We start from the raw sequence: 21950 nt of genomic DNA, 5'->3' as shown, positions 1-21950 counted from the left end.
AATTAAAGGCTTGTTTTTTTGTCCTTTTCTTGGGTCCCCTTCTGGCTCTCCTGGCTCCTCCCTCCCACCAAGTGCTACCGTGTTTCCCCGAAAGTAAGACAGTGTCTTACTTTCTTTTTATCCCCAAAAGCCCCACTATGTCTTACTTTCGGGGTATGTCTTATATTGGAAAAAAATTGTCGAATTTTTTGTTTTAACCATAAAATTAACATTTATTAACAACCTGAACAGTATTGTATTCACCACAAAACAGTTTTATAAAAGGAAGTGCCAAGAATGTCTTGTTACAACATTGCATAACATGTAAAACAATGAAAAATGGTAAGAACGAACAGTGGAATACTGGAAGATAAAACAGATTTATGTGTGATACAGTACCACCTGCTGTATTTAATCCAGTGTGACACCTGCTGATACCCACTGGGTTACATACAGCAGATGATACCCCAGTATGCCAGTGTGTAGGTTTTACTGATGTATGATTAATACTGTGTGCATTACCGTATTTTAAGCAGGAGGCGGCAGTGACAAGTGCAGGGGACGACGCGGTGACGTATGGAGAGGGGGACGGCTCAGGCGTGGGTAGGAGGCGGCGCTCATTAAGATCAGAGGGAAATGGCAGACGCGGCGACGTATGGAGAGGGGGACGGTGCGGACGTGGGCAGGAGGCGGCGTGCAGCTAGATGAGAGGGAGGCGGCAATACCCCCGTGTTTCCCCGAAAGTAAGACATATGTCTTACTTTCGGGGTACGGCTTATATTAGCCGACCCCTCTGAAACTCCCGATATGTCTTACAATCGGGGGTGTCTTACTATCGGGGAAACAGGGTACTACAACAAGCAGCATACTATGGGGGCACCCTAGCAGGCTCACTCCTGAGCTGCTGCTTTGTGTGTCTATTCACACGAATTGATCCCATCTCCATGCTCTCCTTATTGGCTCACTGGCTGTGATTGACAGTAGTGCAAGTCAATGGCTTCCGCTGCTGCTGTCTTAGCCAATGAAGAGGAAGAGCCCCAGGAGAGCCAAGGCTCTTGGGCACATCGCTGGATCAGGATGGGGCTCAGGTATGTTTGGGTGGGGGGGGGGCGGGGGGTCCTACTAAACACAGAAGGTTTTTTACCTTCATGCAAACAATACCTATCCTTTACAGCTACTTTAATGCAGCCAACATGTCTAGGGCCTGGTAAGCTACAATTTATTACATTTCTGTTTTTGAGCATAGATATAAATATTTAGAAAGTAGATACCTTAATAGACATTAAAGTAAAAAAAAAAAAAAGCAACATTTTGAACTAACCTAAAGGAAACCTCTACTAAAAGAAGTAGAGAGGCTGTCATTGGTGATTGCTTTGTGGAATGTTTGCTGTGTGGTAATCATATGGATTCTCCTTTAGGCTATCTTTACACTAGCCTGAACAGTAAAAGTTAGCATTTAGTGTTTTAGTGTATTACCATGCAGGCTAGTACAGTGCTGGCTTCAGCAGAGGATGGTGTGATATGCGTTTCAGACCATTCACTAGTGTGTTTTTTTTTTTTTCTTACAACTTTATTTGAAGTGGCATTCATATGCAGTGAGGTACAGTACTGAGCAAAAAATGCAGATATACTGCTCTTTTCTGTACTACACCACATTGCACATCCCACCAGCATTAAGGTATAAATGGGGTCCAAAGAAAACAATTGTTTTCTATGTTCCCTTTCAGTTACCTGCATTTATCCAGTGCAGAACAATGCAAGTTATGGCAAATAGTGTGAGCAATCCCTTAGTGCTTTCTGGGTCACTGATACAGAACAAGCTATTAGAAAGGTCAGAGTGTAGTCAGAATTACTTACCTGCATGGTTGCTAAGAGCCCTAGAAGTACTGATGCCATAGATTCATTATGACAACCAGACAATTGGCATTTTTTGTGCCGATCCTTATTTATTCAAATAAACCATATAAAACTGCTGCAATACACAGTTACATAGTTGGTAAGGTTGAATAAAGACATCAATCTATCCAGTTCAACCTGTGTGAGTGTGTGTATGCATTTGTCATATTGTGTTAAACTTAAAAGCAACACAAGTTCAGCTAAATTAGGTACACACAAGTCCAAGTAAAATTAAATTCTCACGTCCTGAAATAATATGAATTATTGAGAAATAACCTATAACTATGCTCTCCCCTGACAATATGAGTGTTTCCGAGAACTGCAATAGTAAAACTATGTAAATAGGCTGGTTCACTTGCAAGAGAATTTTCACCTTAGCTTAGTGAAGCTCTGCTGACCTCCATCATCCAAACACGTGATTGAGTATTCTTTGGTAAATTTTGATCTCCTTTGCAAAATCAACATTCCCATGCAAAGTGAACTCCCATGCGATCATAGCATACATATTACATGTGAGTGGGCACGATTAGCTGTGAGAGCCAGCGGGCTCACATTGCTTTCAAAGGGGCTGCGACAAATCTAACTTCTTACTTAGGGCTCATTTACACTTTACACTTCGGTTGCTCTGTGAAGAGCAATCCATGTTCAGATCACGCTTTAGAGAGCTATTGACAGGTAATGAGGAAGGGTTACATCGTCTCCTCACCATCTGTTTTAACCCCTCAGTGCCGCACTACTGTGCTGAAACTGCACGCGGTTGCAGGGCTGTTGCAGCACGGCCTTATTCACTTGAATGAGTCACATCTGGCAGGCCGCAATGCCTGCCAAATGCAACAGGGGGGGATAATTCCTGCAGCAGCTGCTGCGGAACATGTACACCCCCAGGAGCTGCCTTTCCAGCTAAAGGGGGAGCAGTTGAAGGGCAGTAAAAATGCGATGCAACTGAGTGGATTTACCCCCCCCCCCCAAACCGCTAGTGTAAATGGGCACTTACACTACACATTGTGGACATTCAACACTGTTTCCATTTACTTATCTTCTCAGTCAAAAAAATTAAAGCGTATGTTACTTCCTTTATGTGAAAACCTTGGTGTTCCTGCCAGTCCCTTTGCTTTCCTAATAAAAACTGACCACACTAAGCCGGAGAGCACAATGTGGTCAGTTCTCTAGCTATGCTGGGAACTCAGTGTATCTTCATATTGTAAAGCGCTGCGCAAACTGTTGGCGCTATATAAATCCTGAATAATAATAATAATAATAATATTCTCCTCCAAAGATCAAACTTATCTAGACACGCACCCCCCCCCCCCCCTCCTCCACACAGCCATTTGCTGGGAAGCTCAATGTGCTGCTGCTCCTTCCCCAGCTCTTATGCCTCCGAGAACAGAGGGAATGTGATCACTTATAAAATAGGGAAAAAAGGTATTTATCATTTTTTTTTATATTTATACACAAATGTTTTGCCTTTCATTTTTATTTTAAACTGAATGGCTTGTTTTACAAGATGATCGTTTACAATTACTTTAAGTATAACTGTTGATAAACAGGCTCTTAGCGATGTGTAAAGACTTTATGCTTTAATAAATGTACACCCATATTTGACATCAAACCCAGTTTAGATGTGTACACCATTGCCTCCTGATTGGTATTTACAGAAGACAGACATGTTCTGTCACATCAATCCAACCAATAAACCTCTAATTTACTTCAGAAATATCATTGCCATGAGTTCTGCAATCTAAAAATTAAAGTATAATTACGTGAGTGTGTTTATACTGGGCAGCAGACTATGACACAATACAGTGGCGCTGATTCACTCTACAGACCTGTTAAATGATGACAACTACATATTATATATTTGTTATGTTAGGGAGATAATTGTACAGAGTTGAGGAATGTTGTTTTACAAATGACATATAGTTATAATTTTAGTGTGTAATGATATCTTACAATACAGTATAATTGTTTAAAGAACCAGTCCACCCAAAAGTGATATTTCCATTGAAGGTGCACTTTGGTGTGCTACCATCACATGCCTAATCAGGAGGTCGTGCGTGGCTCTGAAACCTTGCTTCTGTAACTATGATATGATCACTGAATAAAGCTTTGGATCCACTTTGGAGGTCTCTGTATGCTAATGTCGTAGTTTCCGCTACTGAGAACACCCTCCCGAGCCTACTAACATTCAGGTGTTCCTACTCTTCCCTTCTTTGTTGCGTCCTTGTAACATAAATTAGGGAGAGAGTGGGACCCTCCTCGTAATGACTGTGGCAGACATTCAACTACTTTTTCTGAGTCTACTTTTATAAAATTTATTTCAGTCTGCGATACTTAGCACAGCATGTAATAGTGAGCCTTCTGAGCACAAGGATACCTTTAATTACTAGCACTGGAATCACAGGGCCCCAAGACAAAGCCCCCACCCCTCCTTTCTTTTTAAAGGAGCATTTGTCTTTCTCCATATATCACAACAATAATTCGGCAGAGTATCTTAACTATAATGACGCATACCCCCAATCGGAATTTCCAACAACAAATAATCGATGTGAGCTTGTTGTCAGAAATTTTGACCGTGTGTAGGCTCCATCGAACATTTGCTGTTGGAATTTCTGACAACAACTGTTTGAGAGCTGGTTCTCAAATTTTCCGACAAGAAGACTTGTTGTCGGAAATTCTGAGCGTGTTTACACAATTCTGATGCACAAAAGTCCACGCATGAATGAAGCAGAAGAGCCGCATTGGCTATTTAACTTAATTTTTCTCGTCTCGTCATACGTGTTGTACATCACCGCGTTCTTGACGTTCGGAATTTCCGACAATTGTGTGACCGCGTGTATGCAAGACAAGTTTGAGCCAACATCCGTCAAAAAAAAATCCATGGTTTTGTTGTCAGAATGTCCAATCGTCTGTACACGGCATTAGAGCTCATGCACACAGTAATGGGGGGGGGGGGGGCTTTACTGCATGAAAGAGCATACAGAATCTGTAAAAATACTTTCCCAGGAGCAACAACAGATGCATACAGCCGCATATAGAAATCAGTTACAGACTGGGGCTGTATACAGGTTTATGCTGGTGCTTGAGTGAACATGCCCGATGACGTATGACCCTTGATGCAGATAATGCTTTATATAGTTTACTGTGAACAGAAACTGTGGCTCTCTGTATATTTTTTGAGGGTTCTGTAAGCTCCTCCATGCTATATAGCCCTCTTGCGACCGTGTGCACGATCCTTTAATGTAACATCCAGATAAAAACAAGATGAACACATAGCTCATACGTTGGGCGATGGCATAATGTACACAGTTTTGATTTAATTTGAAAAATCATAGTTTACTTCATTTTGAGAGTATGTGGGTCTCATGCAGCAATGTCAACCAGAGCAGTGTTTTTGGCAAATTAATGACCAACATAGGTTTACAAGAAGCTGGAGGCAGCAGGGCAGATGTCAAGATTTTCATTTAAAAACACTTTGTAAACTGAGACTCCAATGGAGTTCATGATGGATGAACTCATGATGAGGCATGTTGCAGATACCTGAGGATGCGTACTTTTGAGGTTAGATTAAACTATACTAAAGCCGGGTGCTGACAGTTTTAAACTTCTGGGGTTGAGAATAAGGCCCCCTTCACACTGGGGAGCTTTGCAGGCGCTACAGCCTTCAAAATAGCGCTGGCAAAGCGACCTGAAACAGCCGCCGCTGTCTCTCCAGTGTGAATGCCCGAGGGCGTTGGTGGCTACCCACTAGTGGCTGCATAGCGCCGCTAAAACGACGGCAAAGCGCCGCTTTACTGCCAGCGCCCGCAACGCCCCAGTGTGAAAGTAGCCTTAGTGTAAATAGTATTGCCTCCTTAACACTTAACTCTAACATAATCTGAACAGTAGCCTGAACTGTTAAATTGTAGCCATCTCCCAAAAGAAGCCCTTTTCACTAACCTCCCCAATGCATATCTCTTAATGTTGGCCCTTAACACTTAATCAGCACTAACACCTAATCACTGATATTAAGGCTAGTACAGTATCAGCCAGATCAAAAAGAAACATCTGACATTTGGCCAGTGTGTACAGCAACCTGTCTGGCTTCTGTCGAACAGGCATGCTGGAAAACATGCAGCCAACCGGCATCTGATCAGCGCTGGCAGCCAAGGACTGTGAGCACTGACTGGTGTGTTCTGACAGGGGGGCAGTCCCCCTGTAAGAACACAATACCTTAGCAATACCTTGCAAAACGATTGTAAAATTCCCTGGACACCCTCTTATTCTAATCTACTCTATTCCAATCTAGATTTAAATTAGTCAATTCCAGAATATATAGTCTTTTATCACCAACCCCTGGACTTCTCCTACAAGGTAACATACTTAAAGTGTTACTAAACCCACAACTGTAAAATCAGTCTTTATATGCAGTAAAGCATGCTTGTTACACTCACTGTGGAACCTAAGGGGTTAATCCTCCACTTTGTGTTAAAAGGCTGTTTTATTTTGTATTCTCTGATCCTACCCTTCTTTTACTGTCCATTTGCTGATAGAGCATCGGAGGCACTCTACACATGCTCAGTTTGGTGTGCATTGCTAGAGTTTTTTATTTGGGAGGGTGGATGTGATCAGCACATGGCCAATCAGCACTGTCCAGACAGAAAGTCAGGGGTCATGCAGCCTCATAGGACAGCCAGAAGAGAATGAAAACTCCTCATAAGCTTTAACTAGTGCTCGGCTGGACACTGATAGAAGTCACAAAACTGCTACAGTGGTGTGAAAAAGTGTTTGCCCCCTTCCTCATTTCCTGTTCCTTTGCATGTTTGTCACACTTAAGTGTTTCGGAACATCAAACCAATTTAAACAATAGTCAAAGACAACACAAGTAAACACAAAATGCAATTTGTAAATGAAGGTGTTTATTATTAAAGGTGAAAAAAAATCCAAACCATCATGGCCCTGTGTGAAAAAGTGATTGCCCCCTAAACCTAATAACTGGTTGGGTCATCCTTAGCAGCAACAACTGCAACCAAGCGTTTGCGATAACGTGCAATGAGGCTTTTACAGCGTCCTGGAGGAATTTTGGCCCACTCATCTTTGCAGAATTGTCCTAATTCAGTTACATTAGAGGGTTTTCGAGCATGAACGGCCTTTTTAAGGTCATACCACAACATCTCAATAGGATTCAGGTCAGGACTTTGGCTAGGCCACTCCAAAGTCTTTATTTTGTTTTTCTTCAGCCATTCGGTGGTGGACTTGCTGGTGTGTTTATGATCATTGTCCTGCTGCAGAACCCAAGTTCGTTTCAGCTTGAGTACACAAACAGATGGTCGGACATTCTCCTTCAGGATCTCTTGGTAGACAGCAGAATTCATAGTTCCTTTTATCACGGCAAGTCTTCCAGGTCCTGAAGTAGCAAAACAGCCCCAGACCATCACACTACCACCACCATATTTTACTGTTGGTATAATGTTCTTTTTATGAAATGCAGTGTTCCTTCTACGCCAGATATACTTGGACACACACCTTCCAAAGAGTTCCACTTTTGTCTCATCGGTCCACAGAATGTTGTCCCAAAAGTCTTGGGGATCATCAAGATGTGTTGTGGAGAAATTGAGACGAGCTTTGATGTTCTTTTTGCTCAGCAGTGGTTTTCTCCTTGGAACTCTGCCATGCAGGCCATTTTTGCCCAGTCTTTTCCTGATGGTGGAGGCATGAACGCTGACCTTAACTGAGGCAAGTGAGGCCTGCAGTTCCTTGGACGTTGTTGTGGGGTCTTTTGTGACCTCTTGGATGAGTCGTTGCTGCGCTCTTGGGGTAATTTTGGGCGGCCGGCCACTCCTGGGAAGGTTCACCACTGTTCCATGTCTTCGCCATTTGTGGATAATGGCTCTCACTGTGGTTCGCTGGATTCCCAAAGCTTTGGAAATGGCTTTATAACCCTTTCCAGACTGATAGATCTCAATTACTTTCTTTCTCAATTGTTCCTGAATTTCTTTGGGTCTTGGCATAATGTGTAGCTTTTAAGGATCTTCTGGTGGACCTTACTGTGTCAAGCAGCTCCTATTTAAGTGATGCCTTGATTGTGAACAGGTGTGGCAATAATCAGGCCTGGGTGTGGCTAGAGAAATTGAACTCAGGTGTGGACAACCACAGTTATAGTATGTTTTAACAAGGGGGGCAATCACTTTTTCACACAGGGCCATGATGGTTTGGATTTTTTTTCACCTTTAATAATAACACCTTCATTTACAAATTGCATTTTGTGTTTACTTGTGTTGTCCTTGACTATTGTTTAAATTGGTTTGATGTTCCGAAACACTTAAGTGTGACAAACATGCAAAGGAACAGGAAATGAGGAAGGGGGCAAACACTTTTTCACACCACTGTATATACTGCTAATGAGAAAAGGTATTTATATTTACTAAAATAATTGCATTTCTGTGTTCTGTGTATTGTGGGAGACCAGATTTAGTGAATGCAGGGTCCTGGGTTTAGTAAAAAAAATGTTTAGTAAAACTGTAATAAATGGACCCAAATTCTTCCCCAATTACAGGCTGAACAGATCAGCTGAAGCTGATAGGACCCATACAGGCAAACATTAGGTAATCAGCACAAGTAAATACTATGAAATAAACAAGTCAGCTATGAACAGGGAAGCAGTGTTGCCATAGAAACGTTGGATTGAGAAGGAGCCTGGGTTAACAGTACAGGAAGTGCTCAATGTAAGGGCGGAAATACGCTCCATTGTGGACTCAGAAAACAATACTTAAGATGGCGCTGCCTAACCCCTGGAAACAAGTTTTTTAAAGCTTCTTTAAAGAGGAAGTAAACCCTGATGGGTTTACTTCCTCTTTCATTCCCTGCAAAGGCAAAGCATAATGGACTACTATGCATCGCATAGTAGTCCATTATGTGTCACTTACCTGACACAGGAGCCAGCGATGTCACCGCTGTCCCCTGTAGTCCGGCGCATCCATCTTTTCGGTGGGGTCTCGCAGCTCCGCCGCTGTCATTCGGCGGAGCCGCGATGACATCACTCCCGCGCATGCGCACGGGAGCCGACACGCACGGCAGCTCCATTGTTGGAAATGCCATGCTCAGTGCGCCTGCGCGCCGCTGTCTACGGCCCATGCGCTGTAGACAGCGGTGCCTGTCTTCAGGCAAATATCTCCTAAACCGTATAGGTTTAGGAGATATTTCTTGGACCTACAGGTAAGCCTTAATCTAGGCTTACCTGTAGGTCAAAGTGGCTTGTAAGGGTTTACAACCACTTTAAACAGTAAGTAATATGCAATTTGGGCTGGATTACAGTGGCTATAGTTTGATAATTACTTATTATAATGGACTAAATGAAAAAAAGCATCAGAGTGGGATAGTTTACTTCTTCTTTAATAGAGCATTAAACTTAGTAGGATCCTAAACATACAGTAACCCAGAGGTGTAAATTAAAGATTTTTCTCCTTCTCTAATCCCACATACCAATTTGTGTACAAAAAGCATTAATAAGACACATACATGATGGCTTGCCCAAAGACATTATCATAAACTCACATTACTTCCAAGTAAAAGAATGTATTATGAAGCTAGCAAAGGAAATATGTGACATTTTTTGTCTAATCTTGTCTCTTTGTCAAATTTTCTCCAGTGACTAATCAAAACAGAAGAAATGTGAGAGCTATTTTTCAAATATTGTTTAAGCCTTAGGTTAAATATTACTGGATCTTTCCTTCTTATTGATTTTACTTATCAAAATAAAACACACCTACAGTATTCACCAACATATCAGTGAGTGAGAATTTATGTATCTCGGACTCATTAACTGTGGTTGAGGCATTCCAATCAAACCGAATAGGTCCAGTGCACATTCCCCCTTGCACTCTAGAACTCAAAATTCAAAAAGGAGCTTTAAAATATATGTAATTGTAAACCCAAATCATTAATATTTTGTATAAGCTTTTACATTTAAATCCAAAAAGTAATTTTAAAATCTTTTTAAATCTAAGTCATATTTTAAAACACCTGATAAACTTGCATGAAGTTCTTTGTTCTGGCATATACAGTGCCTTGAAAAAGTTTTTATACCTCTTGATAATTTTCCACATATTGTCATGTTACAACTAAAAATGTAAATGTATTTTATTGGGATTTTATGCGATAGACCAAAACAAAGTGGCACATAAATGTAAAGTGGAAGGAAAATGATAAATGGTTTTCATTTTTTTTTTACAAATAAATATCTGAAAAGCGTGGCGTACATTTGTATTCAGCCCCCCCCCTGAGTCAATACTTTGTAGAACCATGTTTTGCTGCAATTACAGCCGCAAGTCTTTTTGGGGATGTCTCTACCAGATTTCCACATCTAGAGAGTGACATTTTTGCCCATTCTTTGCAAAATAGCCAAAACTTTGTCATGTTGGATGGAAAACATCTGTGAACAGCAATTTTCAAGTCTTGCCACAGATTCTCAATTGTATTTAAAAGGTCTGGACTTTTACTGGGCCATTCTAACACATGAATGTGCTTTGATCTAAACCATTTCATTGTAGCTCTGGCTGTATGTTTAGGGTTGTTGTCCTGCTGGAAGGTGAATCTCCGCCCCAGTCTCAAGTCTTTAGCAGACTAACAGGTTTTCGTCTAAGATTGCCCTGTATTTGGCTCCATCCATCTTCCCATCAACTATGACCAGCTTCCCTGTCCCTGTTGAAGAAAAGCATCACCGCAACATGATGCCGCCACCACTATGTTTCACGATGGGGATTGGGGGGGTTCAGGGTGATGTGCAGTGTCAGTTTTCCGTCAACAAATAGCATTTTACTTTTAGTCCAAAAAGTTACATTTTGATCTCATCTAACCAGAGCACCTTCTTCCACATGTTTGCTGTGTCCCCCCACATGGCTTCTTGCAAACTGCAAACTTGACTTCTTATGGCTTTCTTCTTGCCACTCTTCAATAAAGGCCAGATTTGTGGAGTATACAACTTAGTCCTGTGGACAGATTCTCCCACCTGAGTTGTGGATCTCTGCAGCTTCTCCAGTTACCATGGGCCTCTTGGCTGCTTTTCTGATTAATGTTCTCCTTGCCTGGCCTGTCTGTTTAGGTGGACAGCCATGTCTTGGTAGGTTTGCATTTTCTGCCATACTCCTTCATTTTTCAGATGATGGGTTGAACAGTGCTCCGTGAGATATTTAAAGCTTGAGATTTTTTTTTTATAACCTAACCCTGCTTTAAACTTCTCCACAACTTTATCTCTGACTTGTCTGGTGTGTTCCTTGGCCTTCATGAGGCTTTTTGTTCACTAAGGTGCTCTAACAAACCTCTGAGGGCTTCACAGAACAGCTGTATTTATAGTGAGAATAAATTACACACAGGTGGACTCTAGTTACTAATTAGAGGACTTCTGAAGGCAATTGGATCCACTATATTTTAGTTAGGGGTATCAAAGTAAAGGGGGCTGAATACAAATGCACGCCACACTTTTCAGATTTTTTTTGTAAAGAATTTTGAAACTCATGTATCATTTTCCTTTCATTTCACAACAATGTGCCATTTTGTGTTGGTCTATTACATAAAATCCCAAGAAAAAAACATTTACGTTTTTGGTTGTAACGTGACAAAATGTGGAAATTTTCAAAAGGTATGCATACTTTTTCAAGGCACTGTATAGGGCAACAACACTCTTACCCTATCTCCCAATTGCTCTACTGGATTGCACTGTTACATGAGCTTCCACGAAGGACTCTAAGCGGACATGCCAACACTCATTGCAAAGACATTTACCATATTCTATACTCAGACAAAAAGTTAGAAAAAAAATGGTTAGACTCTATGGACCACTTTGTCTTTTTCTGCTGTCACTTTTCTGTGACATGTTTTTCCATTGCCACCATCAGAAAGCCCGACTTAAACGAACAATGTACACGATGGATGCATGTAGACAGGAGGTGGCTGCACAGAGGATGGAGAAGCATTGTCAAAACAGATAAAAAGATGAAAACAATATATTCTAAATTAGAAAAACATGGCAAATGTGTGTTTGTTAGCAACTGTCTAGTTATTTACATCAGTTTGGCAAAACTAATGTTAACGATTACCACTAGTTCAATCATGCCTGCCTGGAGTGGGAGGTTCCCATGGAGTGGGCTGTGCATGTGTTGTTTCTATTTGCTATTTTATTCTAAATAAACCTATAGAGAACAAAGTCTGGGGTTTTGAAATTAGGTATTAGGTTAGGTAAGTTCAGAAGGAGGGAGGAAAGAGAGGGGAAAGGGCAAACGCAAGAAGTAAATAAAGGAGATGGTATTATGGCATTTATACGCCCGCTGCGTTGAAGCTGGGGGCCTCCCCATCTCATCTTGGGAAAAGTTTGGAAAATATATGTTATTTAGGATGGAACCTTTAAATAAAACCCACCACAGTTTGGCTTGTCTAAAGATCTGGACATATTGGGATTGATTTACTAAAACTGGAGAGTGCAAAATCTGGTGTGTCCAGGGCAGGACCTAGGGTGGTGGGGGCCCCTGGGCTTGAGTCGCTTTCAGGCCCTACCTTCTATACATTACCATATTTATCGCGTATAACACGTGCCGGCGTATAACAGGCACCCCAAGTTTAGGAGGGAATTTTAAGGAAAAAACTTTTAGGAAGGAAGTTTAAGGAAAAATTTTGATTTAAATGTCCATCAATGCAGCCTTATCAGTGTCCATCTACAGCCTTGCCCATCCATCTGCAGCCTTGTCCAGTGTCATTTGCAGCCTTGTCATTGCAGTCTTGAAGTTTAAAAATGGCACCGCAGAGATACAGAGTCCTGTGTATCTCGGCGGCTCTCGGGTCCTCTTGGCGGCATAACGACATATTCGGTGACCCATCGCAATTTTCTTTGGAAGTGACGTTCTGTCGCCGCCATCTTGGTACACCCCACACTCGTCCACGGTAAGGATACACTAAGAAGGGATAAAGCGGACATGTTGTTACACCCACCGGAGTTTTGCATTTTACACGTATTTATAACAGTAAAGTCAGTTTATATACAGTGGTGTGAAAAAGTGTTTGCCCCCTTCCTCATTTCCTGTTCCTTTGCATGTTTGTCACACTTAAGTGTTTCGGAACATCAAACCAATTTAAACAATAGTCAAAGACAACACAAGTAAACACAAAATGCAATTTGTAAATGAAGGTGTTTATTATTAAAGGTGAAAAAAAATCCAAACCATCATGGCCCTGTGTGAAAAAGTGATTGCCCCCTAAACCTAATAACTGGTTGGGTCATCCTTAGCAGCAACAACTGCAACCAAGCGTTTGCGATAACGTGCAATGAGGCTTTTACAGCGTCCTGGAGGAATTTTGGCCCACTCATCTTTGCAGAATTGTCCTAATTCAGTTACATTAGAGGGTTTTCGAGCATGAACGGCCTTTTTAAGGTCATACCACAACATCTCAATAGGATTCAGGTCAGGACTTTGGCTAGGCCACTCCAAAGTCTTTATTTTGTTTTTCTTCAGCCATTCGGTGGTGGACTTGCTGGTGTGTTTATGATCATTGTCCTGCTGCAGAACCCAAGTTCGTTTCAGCTTGAGTACACAAACAGATGGTCGGACATTCTCCTTCAGGATCTCTTGGTAGACAGCAGAATTCATAGTTCCTTTTATCACGGCAAGTCTTCCAGGTCCTGAAGTAGCAAAACAGCCCCAGACCATCACACTACCACCACCATATTTTACTGTTGGTATAATGTTCTTTTTATGAAATGCAGTGTTCCTTCTACGCCAGATATACTTGGACACACACCTTCCAAAGAGTTCCACTTTTGTCTCATCGGTCCACAGAATGTTGTCCCAAAAGTCTTGGGGATCATCAAGATGTGTTGTGGAGAAATTGAGACGAGCTTTGATGTTCTTTTTGCTCAGCAGTGGTTTTCTCCTTGGAACTCTGCCATGCAGGCCATTTTTGCCCAGTCTTTTCCTGATGGTGGAGGCATGAACGCTGACCTTAACTGAGGCAAGTGAGGCCTGCAGTTCCTTGGACGTTGTTGTGGGGTCTTTTGTGACCTCTTGGATGAGTCGTTGCTGCGCTCTTGGGGTAATTTTGGGCGGCCGGCCACTCCTGGGAAGGTTCACCACTGTTCCATGTCTTCGCCATTTGTGGATAATGGCTCTCACTGTGGTTCGCTGGATTCCCAAAGCTTTGGAAATGGCTTTATAACCCTTTCCAGACTGATAGATCTCAATTACTTTCTTTCTCAATTGTTCCTGAATTTCTTTGGGTCTTGGCATAATGTGTAGCTTTTAAGGATCTTCTGGTGGACCTTACTGTGTCAAGCAGCTCCTATTTAAGTGATGCCTTGATTGTGAACAGGTGTGGCAATAATCAGGCCTGGGTGTGGCTAGAGAAATTGAACTCAGGTGTGGACAACCACAGTTATAGTATGTTTTAACAAGGGGGGCAATCACTTTTTCACACAGGGCCATGATGGTTTGGATTTTTTTTCACCTTTAATAATAACACCTTCATTTACAAATTGCATTTTGTGTTTACTTGTGTTGTCCTTGACTATTGTTTAAATTGGTTTGATGTTCCGAAACACTTAAGTGTGACAAACATGCAAAGGAACAGGAAATGAGGAAGGGGGCAAACACTTTTTCACACCACTGTAGTGAAATACAGGACTTAGAACTCCGTCTGACTACTTAGATCTTGAATTTTAAAAGCATCATCTCACAGGTTTGCTAATCTGACGGAAGTTCGCTGCTTTTAAAATTCAACATCTAAGTAGTCAGACAGAGTTGTAAGTATTGTATTTCACTATATACTAACTTTAATATTATAAATACGTCTAAAATGCAAAAGTCCGGTGGGTGTAACAACATGTCCGCTTTACCCCTTCTTAGTGTATCCTTACTGTGGACGATTGTGGGGTGTAGCAAGATGGCAGCGACGGAACATCACTTCAGTAACAAACTGCAATGGGTCACTGAATATGTCATTGCATCGGCTCTTGGGTCCTCTCGCAGTCCTCTCACAGAGCTGAGAGTAGCCAAGTGTACTCGGCTCGACTTACAGTCACGCCCAGTCCCTGTGTTATGTCCATAATAGGGCGGGACTGGGTGTGACTGTGAGCGGAGCCGAGCACACTCGGCTATGTATCTTGGTGGGGCCCCCTATTGGGCGGGGGCCCATGGGCTTAAGCCCAGTCAAGCCCAATGGTAAGTCCGGCCCTGGGTGTGTCAATTTTGTTTGGGACCCAATTCACACGACTGCGTAATTGTCAGTTAAAGCGACGTAGTGCCAAATCGCAAAAAGTGCTCTGGTCAGGAAGGGGGTAAAATCTTCTGGGGCTAAAGCGGTTAATTAGACACTGATAGAAGTCACAAGAATTTTAGTCAGGTAATTTTTTTAATGAGGTTTAACAGGCTTAACAAGTACAATTAAACAACCTACTTCCCCCGTCTCCTCCCAAGCAATACCACAATCCACAATAACAACTATCAATAGATAAGGTTCTATGTGTTTGTTATATTCTTCAACAGAAATTTCCATCGACAATAATCCAGTCGCAGGCTCACAGAAAGTGTTGTAGAGTATTATTTGCCTTATATGTCAGTATCAATGTCTTGCAATGCCAGCACTACAAGCAACTTAATGTCATCGACCTTGGGTTATTAAACTAGTAGGATACTTTTAGGTTTTCCTTGCTCAAGAGCCTATATACTGTAAGATGGGCTGTGTAGGTGCCAGGCCCAATGTGGCAGAGCCCCCCCCCCTGCCCCAAAGCACCCCCCATGTGGTCTGGTATGGTTCAGGAGGAGAGGGGTGCTTGCTTGCCTCCCCCTATTTCCTGATCTACCAAGCTGCATGCTTTTTTTTTTTTTTTGGCATGGGGTTCCCCCTAGTTCATACCAGACCCCAATGGCCAATATGGATTGGGGGGGGGGGGACTCCATGCTGTTTTTTTCCTGACTTTTCTCTTGCAAGCATTCTTTTGGTTTACATTTCAGCTCTCAACAGGGAAGCCCGCTGACCGTAGATTAGTCATCGGTTGTTAAGGATGTGGTGGCCAGCTTCCCAGCCTGCTCCTTAATAACCAGCTATTTTTCACACAGAATTAAAAATCAGTCGCTAATTTTTCAACCAATCTCAATTCAAATCATTCCGAAAAATTGGAATTCGTTAGAAAATGAATAAATGAAACTAAAACAAACAATACTAAAGGAAAGGAATTCCAAAACAAAACAAGGAAATTAAATTAGTAACATAACGAATCTATCAGAAACAAAACCAATTTTTTTGTTCTGCACAAGATCAACAGGCATTATTTGCAGTTACCAAACATTTTCTTAAAATTGAAAAATGAAAACGAAAGCAATCAACACATCTAAAGACTAGCAAGCTGCAATAAATTACATTTTGGTATTTGGGGTTAAATACACGTTAACACATTTTGTGTTATCTGTTGACAAAAAAAAATGGTCTGGCAAATTTTTAAACACAAAGCATGGTATGAGCATTGCACTGCAGTGCATATTCTGGAGTTCTTACTGTAACTGTGCTGAGGTGCCATTCAGGAATGAAGGGCAACAAAATGAGCTAACCACTTTTGTTTGGTGCAACTCATATGAGTAAAGCCAGCCTAAGGCCGCGTACACACGGGCGGATTGTCTGCCCAACTAAGTTCGGCAGACAATCCGACAGACAGTCCGTTCAAAATTTGCATGAACGGACTTGACCACACACGATGAGCAGACAGTCCGCTGAAAGCGTGCGTGATGACGTGTACAGCACGTACGACGGGACTAGAAAAACGACGTCCTATACACTGCAATGCAACCTTCGGCCATGTAAACCCTTTCTGAGCATGCGCCATACTTAGTCCGTCCAACTTGCCTACACACGAGCGGACTGTCCGCTGAAACCAAGTTTGGACGGACAAAACCAAGTTTGAACGGACTGTCTTACGGAAATTCCGTAAGACTTTGTTCGTCAGACTGTCTGCTGAAAAAGTCCGCTGAAGCCCACACACGAGGGGATTGTCCGCTGAAACACTGTTCAGCGGACTAAGTTGGACAGACAATCCGCCCGTGTGTACGCGGCCTTAGTCTTACATTTTTTTTAATGGTACTTACCAATGCTATATTTATCCTTTAAGATTTATTTAAGACTGAGGGCAGCTCTTGCCCTATAGGTAAAAGGTGAGAGATCCCCATGAGCATGACTGACAACTGCCTAACTTTGCTTTGGTAACACAAGCTGTCTCCAGTATAATAGCACTCTGTACTTTAAGCAGAACTCCAGCCTCACCTGTTTCTGATCCATCTGCCTCTGGTGCTTGGTGGAAAACTGTGTTGCGCTGTAATTTTCTCACCTTCTTCCCCACCACTCTGTGCCTCCAAATGTTTATTGAAGTACATCTCAGCTGCCACATTTCCTGTCTACCACAATACCCCCTGTCTTAGACTGACTTTGACACACCCCTGGGCTTTATCACAGCTGCTATGCCCTATGCGGTGCACACAATTTTCAGATTCAGTTTCATCTTTATAAGAATGCGTTACCGTAGATCCTGCCCCTGTCAGGGTTGCCAACCACCAGTAAATTTACTGTCAGTTTGTAAAAATCCTCCATTTTTTTACAACCGCCAGTAAATATCAGGGGCTGATAATTTCATGCTGTGTTGACTTTTTAAGTGTAAATCAAACAAAATACTTTGTGATAGGTATTGTCAGTGTTTCCATGGGGGTTATTTACGAAAGGCAAATCCACTTTGCAGTGCAAGTGCACTTAAAAGTGCAGTCCCTCTAAATCTAAGGGGTAGATCTGAAATGAGTGGAAGTTCTACTGATTTTATCATCCAATCATGTTCAAGCTAAAATGCTGTTTTTTTTATTTTCCTTGCATGTCCCCCTCGGATCTACAGTGACTTTACTTCCAAGTGTACTTCCAGTGCACTTGCATGTGCATTTGCATTGCAAAGAGGATTTTCCTTTAGTAAATAACCCCCCATATCATGTTTATACTGTTCAAATATTCACTGTGTTAGTTTTCAGTAGGAGTTATGCAATTGCTCAGGTTGCCAGTAAAAAAAATGTGCTCCGCTAGTAAATTTTCCATGTTTTGTCAGTAAAAATGCTGCGGGAGGTTGGCAACCCTGCCCCTTGTGCAGAAAGAATCATACCTATGAGACAAGAACTGCAGATAACACTGAACAGTATGTTGTGTGAAGGCAGTGTTGTTTCTTAGCTAGTACAATTAACTTTCTGTATTCCTTATTGTATTAGATGATAATGTGTGCTGATTTTTTTGCATGTACATAAACAGTAATGACGTGTACACACGGCCGGACTGTTCCGTCGGACAGCAAAGGTCCGACGGAAGGAATCCGTGGGACAATTCGACCATGTGTGGGCTTCATCGGACCTTTGCTGTCTAAAAATCAGACAGACTTTAGATTTAAAACATGTTTCATATCTTTCCGATGGACTTGAGTCTGGTCGAAAATTCTGTTCGTCTGTATGCTAGTCTGGACGAAAACCGACACTAGGGCAGCTATTGGCTACTGGCTATGAACTTCCTTATTTTAGTCCGGTCATACGTCATCACGTTCGAATCCATCAGACTTTGGTGTGATTGTGTGTAGCCAAGTCCGTTCGTTCAGAAAGTTTGTCGGAACTCCGCTGAAAAGTCCATCAGGAAGACCGTCAGACCTAGTCTGCCAGAAAGTCCGGTCGTGTGTACGTCGCATAAGGGGTATGGAAGGGGAGCTCATACTAGTGTCTGTGCAGTGTGGTCTGGACTGCAAACCCATTTAACACACAACATGAGTTTCACAGTCTTCAACTGATCACATTTAGGTAATGCAGTGTAAAGGAAATTTGTAAATTCTGTATAACATTTTATTCTATTGCATATGCTTTGCCTATGTATTGCACACAGCACTCATGCACACGCACTAATAATGTTTTGATTGCATGTTGCACTCTTTCAAATCCTGATTAGAACTTAGCCTGCCTATGTTACGCCCCTTGTTACCATAAAATTATAATTGTAATATTAATGTGTTACCTAGGTAATCATGTGTATAAAAAAACTTCAATTGCATTAAATAAACAGAACATTTATTTGGAAAGATGCAGAGTGTATCTTTTGTGTCTGTTCCCTACTGCAGTAGTTATTATTTCATTTGGAACCACTAATCAATATGAGAATAATAGCTGCCCATCTAAAAAAAAATTCCACAACAGCTGTTTGTATTAGTTTAGATTGGCATGATGTCAATCACTATTGAGTGGGTATATAGCTCTGTATGTATATTCTGCTCATTAGCTATGACTAAGCACCGTGTTCGGTGTGAAACATGTCAGCGGCTGTGCAGTTAGTCTGTTTACCAGCCTAGATGCTATGATTTTAACCACTACAATACAGGGCACTTTCACCCCCTTCCTTCCCAGCCCAATTTTCAGCTTTCATCGCTCTAGCGCTTTCAGTGACAATTGCGCGGTCATGCTACACTGTACCCAAATGAAATTGTTATCATTTTGTTCGCACAAATAGAGCTTTATTTTGGTGTTATTTATTCACGACTCCGTTTTTTTTTTTTTGCGATATAAGCGCAAAAAAAGTGAAAATTTGGAAAAAAAACAATATTTTCTTTTTTCTATTTGAAAAGAAATCCAATAAAATCTAATTTTGTCATAAATTTAAGCCAAAATGTATTCTGCTACATGTTTTTGGTAAAAAAAAAATCCGTTAAGTGTATAATAATTGGTTTGTGTGATCACAGACATATGTACGCAAATGATCATGTACATATGTGTGCAGGTGATCACGTACATATGTGTGCAGATAATCATTGGGACATGTGATTTTAGTGAGACATATATGGGGGACATGTTTTTATTATTAGGGACATGTGTTTTTATTATTTGGGGACATGTATGTTTTGGGGACATGTGTGTTTTGGGGACATATGTGGGGACTGTGTTTGTACTGTGTGGTGTGTTGTGTGTTGACACTACACTGATGATCAGTGAGTAAAAAGCTGTAAAAAGCAGCCCATGCTCACCGATCAACAGCCGGCTGCAGCGTTCTGCTCTCCTCTCCTCAGCGATGACTTCCGTGTGAGGAGAGGAGAGCCGATTGCCTAGCAGCCGGCTGTTTTTTTACATCACATGACGGCCGTGATTGGACACGGCCATCATGTGATCAGGAGGGACAATCACAGAGCCCTCCTGCCGATCCGAGATGTGCCGTGTCCGGGTGACACGAGCACATCGGGATCGCGCCGCTGCGCGGGCACGCGCGCGCGCGATCCCGCTACTTCTGAAGGACGTTCCTGAACGTCCTATCAGGAGTAGACGGCTCCCACCCGGCCGTATATATGCATTGGCCGGGTGGGAAGTGGTTAATTAAATTTTTGAAATAAAGTTGAATAATTCGGAGTGCGGCTATCCAGCTACATCTTTTCTACACTATTGAGTGGGTGTTAATATAGTGATATACTGACTCCAAATGACACCTTCAATAGCCCAGTGTAGAGCAAAATCGAAAGAAAAGAAAACACAGATGAGAACTTTTCATCCGAAAATGCAATGCTCCATCAGAATTTTGCTGGCCGAATTTCGGCCAGCAAAACATTGAGAGCAGAGCAGGTTCTCAGTTTTTCTGATGGAAAAAGTTTCAATTGGAAATTCCTATCGTGTGTATGCAATTCCGACGTGCAAAAACTCAAGCATGCTCAGATTCAACTACGAGATGGAAGCTATTGGCTACTGGCTATTTAACTTCCTTTTTCTAGTCCTGTTGTACATGTTGTACATCACCGCATTCTTGGTGGTCGGAATTTGGTGTGACAGTGTGTATGCAAGACAGCTTGAGCGAAATCCCATCGGAATTCCGTCGGAAAAACCATCAAAGCTTTTTCTGACCAAAATTCCGATTGCGTGTATGGGGCATAAGAATGAAGACATTGCTCCTCAGTTCCAGGGCTTCTATGATCAATTATACAATCTTCAATCTGGGAACTCGAACCCTATCTTGTCTTCCGCACAAGCCTCTCTGATACCAGAAATTCTGAGCTCATATAGACTTTCGACATTGTCAGTCGATGACTCTCAAGTCTTAGAGGCCCCATTGTCGCCAGAGGAATTCATGGAGGCACTGAAAACCACAAAACCAGGCAAGAGCCCAGGCCCTGATGGCTTCACAGCCCAGTATTACAAGAGCTTCTCAGACTTACTAGCGCCAAGATTCCTTAAGGCATTCAACTCGCTTTTCAATAGACCTTGTGGATCGTAACGTTTGCTGGAAGCTTATATTTCTGTGATCCCCAAAGAAGGGAAGGATCCCGCAAATGTTTCCAGCTACCGCCCAATCTCGCTTCTTAATGTGGACGTTAAGTTCTTTGATAAAATTCTAGCAACCCGTCTGTCCCTTCATGTACTGTCGTGGGTTGGCCTGGACCAAGTGGGGTTTGTCCCTGGCAGAAAGGCCTGGGACATTACCATTAAAGCATTGAACTTGCACCATTGGCTTACGTCTACCCAGCAGGAGGGCTTCTTTCTGGCAATGGACGTGGAGAAGGAGTTCGACAGGGTGGCTTGGGACTATTGAAAAATAAAAGAAAGAATATCTCTTGTGCTTGTGAAGGCGTTATAAGTGAGGGGTGGTAGTACTTTCAAATGAAAAACATTTATTGAAAAAAGATCATTGTGCGTGTCCCGCTGCCTAGACTGACCAGGGGTGGTCTGAAGAAAGCCAAGTGAAAAGAAAGGAGAAATAGAAGGCGCGTGATCTGACGCTTGGATCCTTTCTTTTCCCTTGGCTTGGGACTATATTGATGCGGTCTTGGACTCCTTAGGGCTCAGGCCACGCATACAAACCTTCATTATGTCCCTGTATGCTAACCCTAATGCGAAAGTTAAAATAAATGGATGCCTGTCAAATGCCTTCTCCATCCATAACGGGACCAGACAGGGTTGCCCCCTTTGCCCTCTACTGTATATCCCCCCTTGAACCCCTCTTACGGTACATCCGAGCAAATACGGATATTCGAGGCATTCAGGTGCTAGGTCGGGAATACAAGATAACGGCATTTGCAGATGATGTAC

Source organism: Lithobates pipiens, unplaced genomic scaffold (genome assembly GCF_037356315.1).
Source record: "Lithobates pipiens isolate NorthernLeopardFrog02 unplaced genomic scaffold, aLitPip1_a1.2 Scaffold_13, whole genome shotgun sequence".
Lineage (NCBI taxonomy): Eukaryota > Metazoa > Chordata > Amphibia > Anura > Ranidae > Lithobates > Lithobates pipiens.
The sequence above is the reverse complement of the archived record's forward strand: the minus strand, read 5'-3'. Positions refer to the sequence as shown.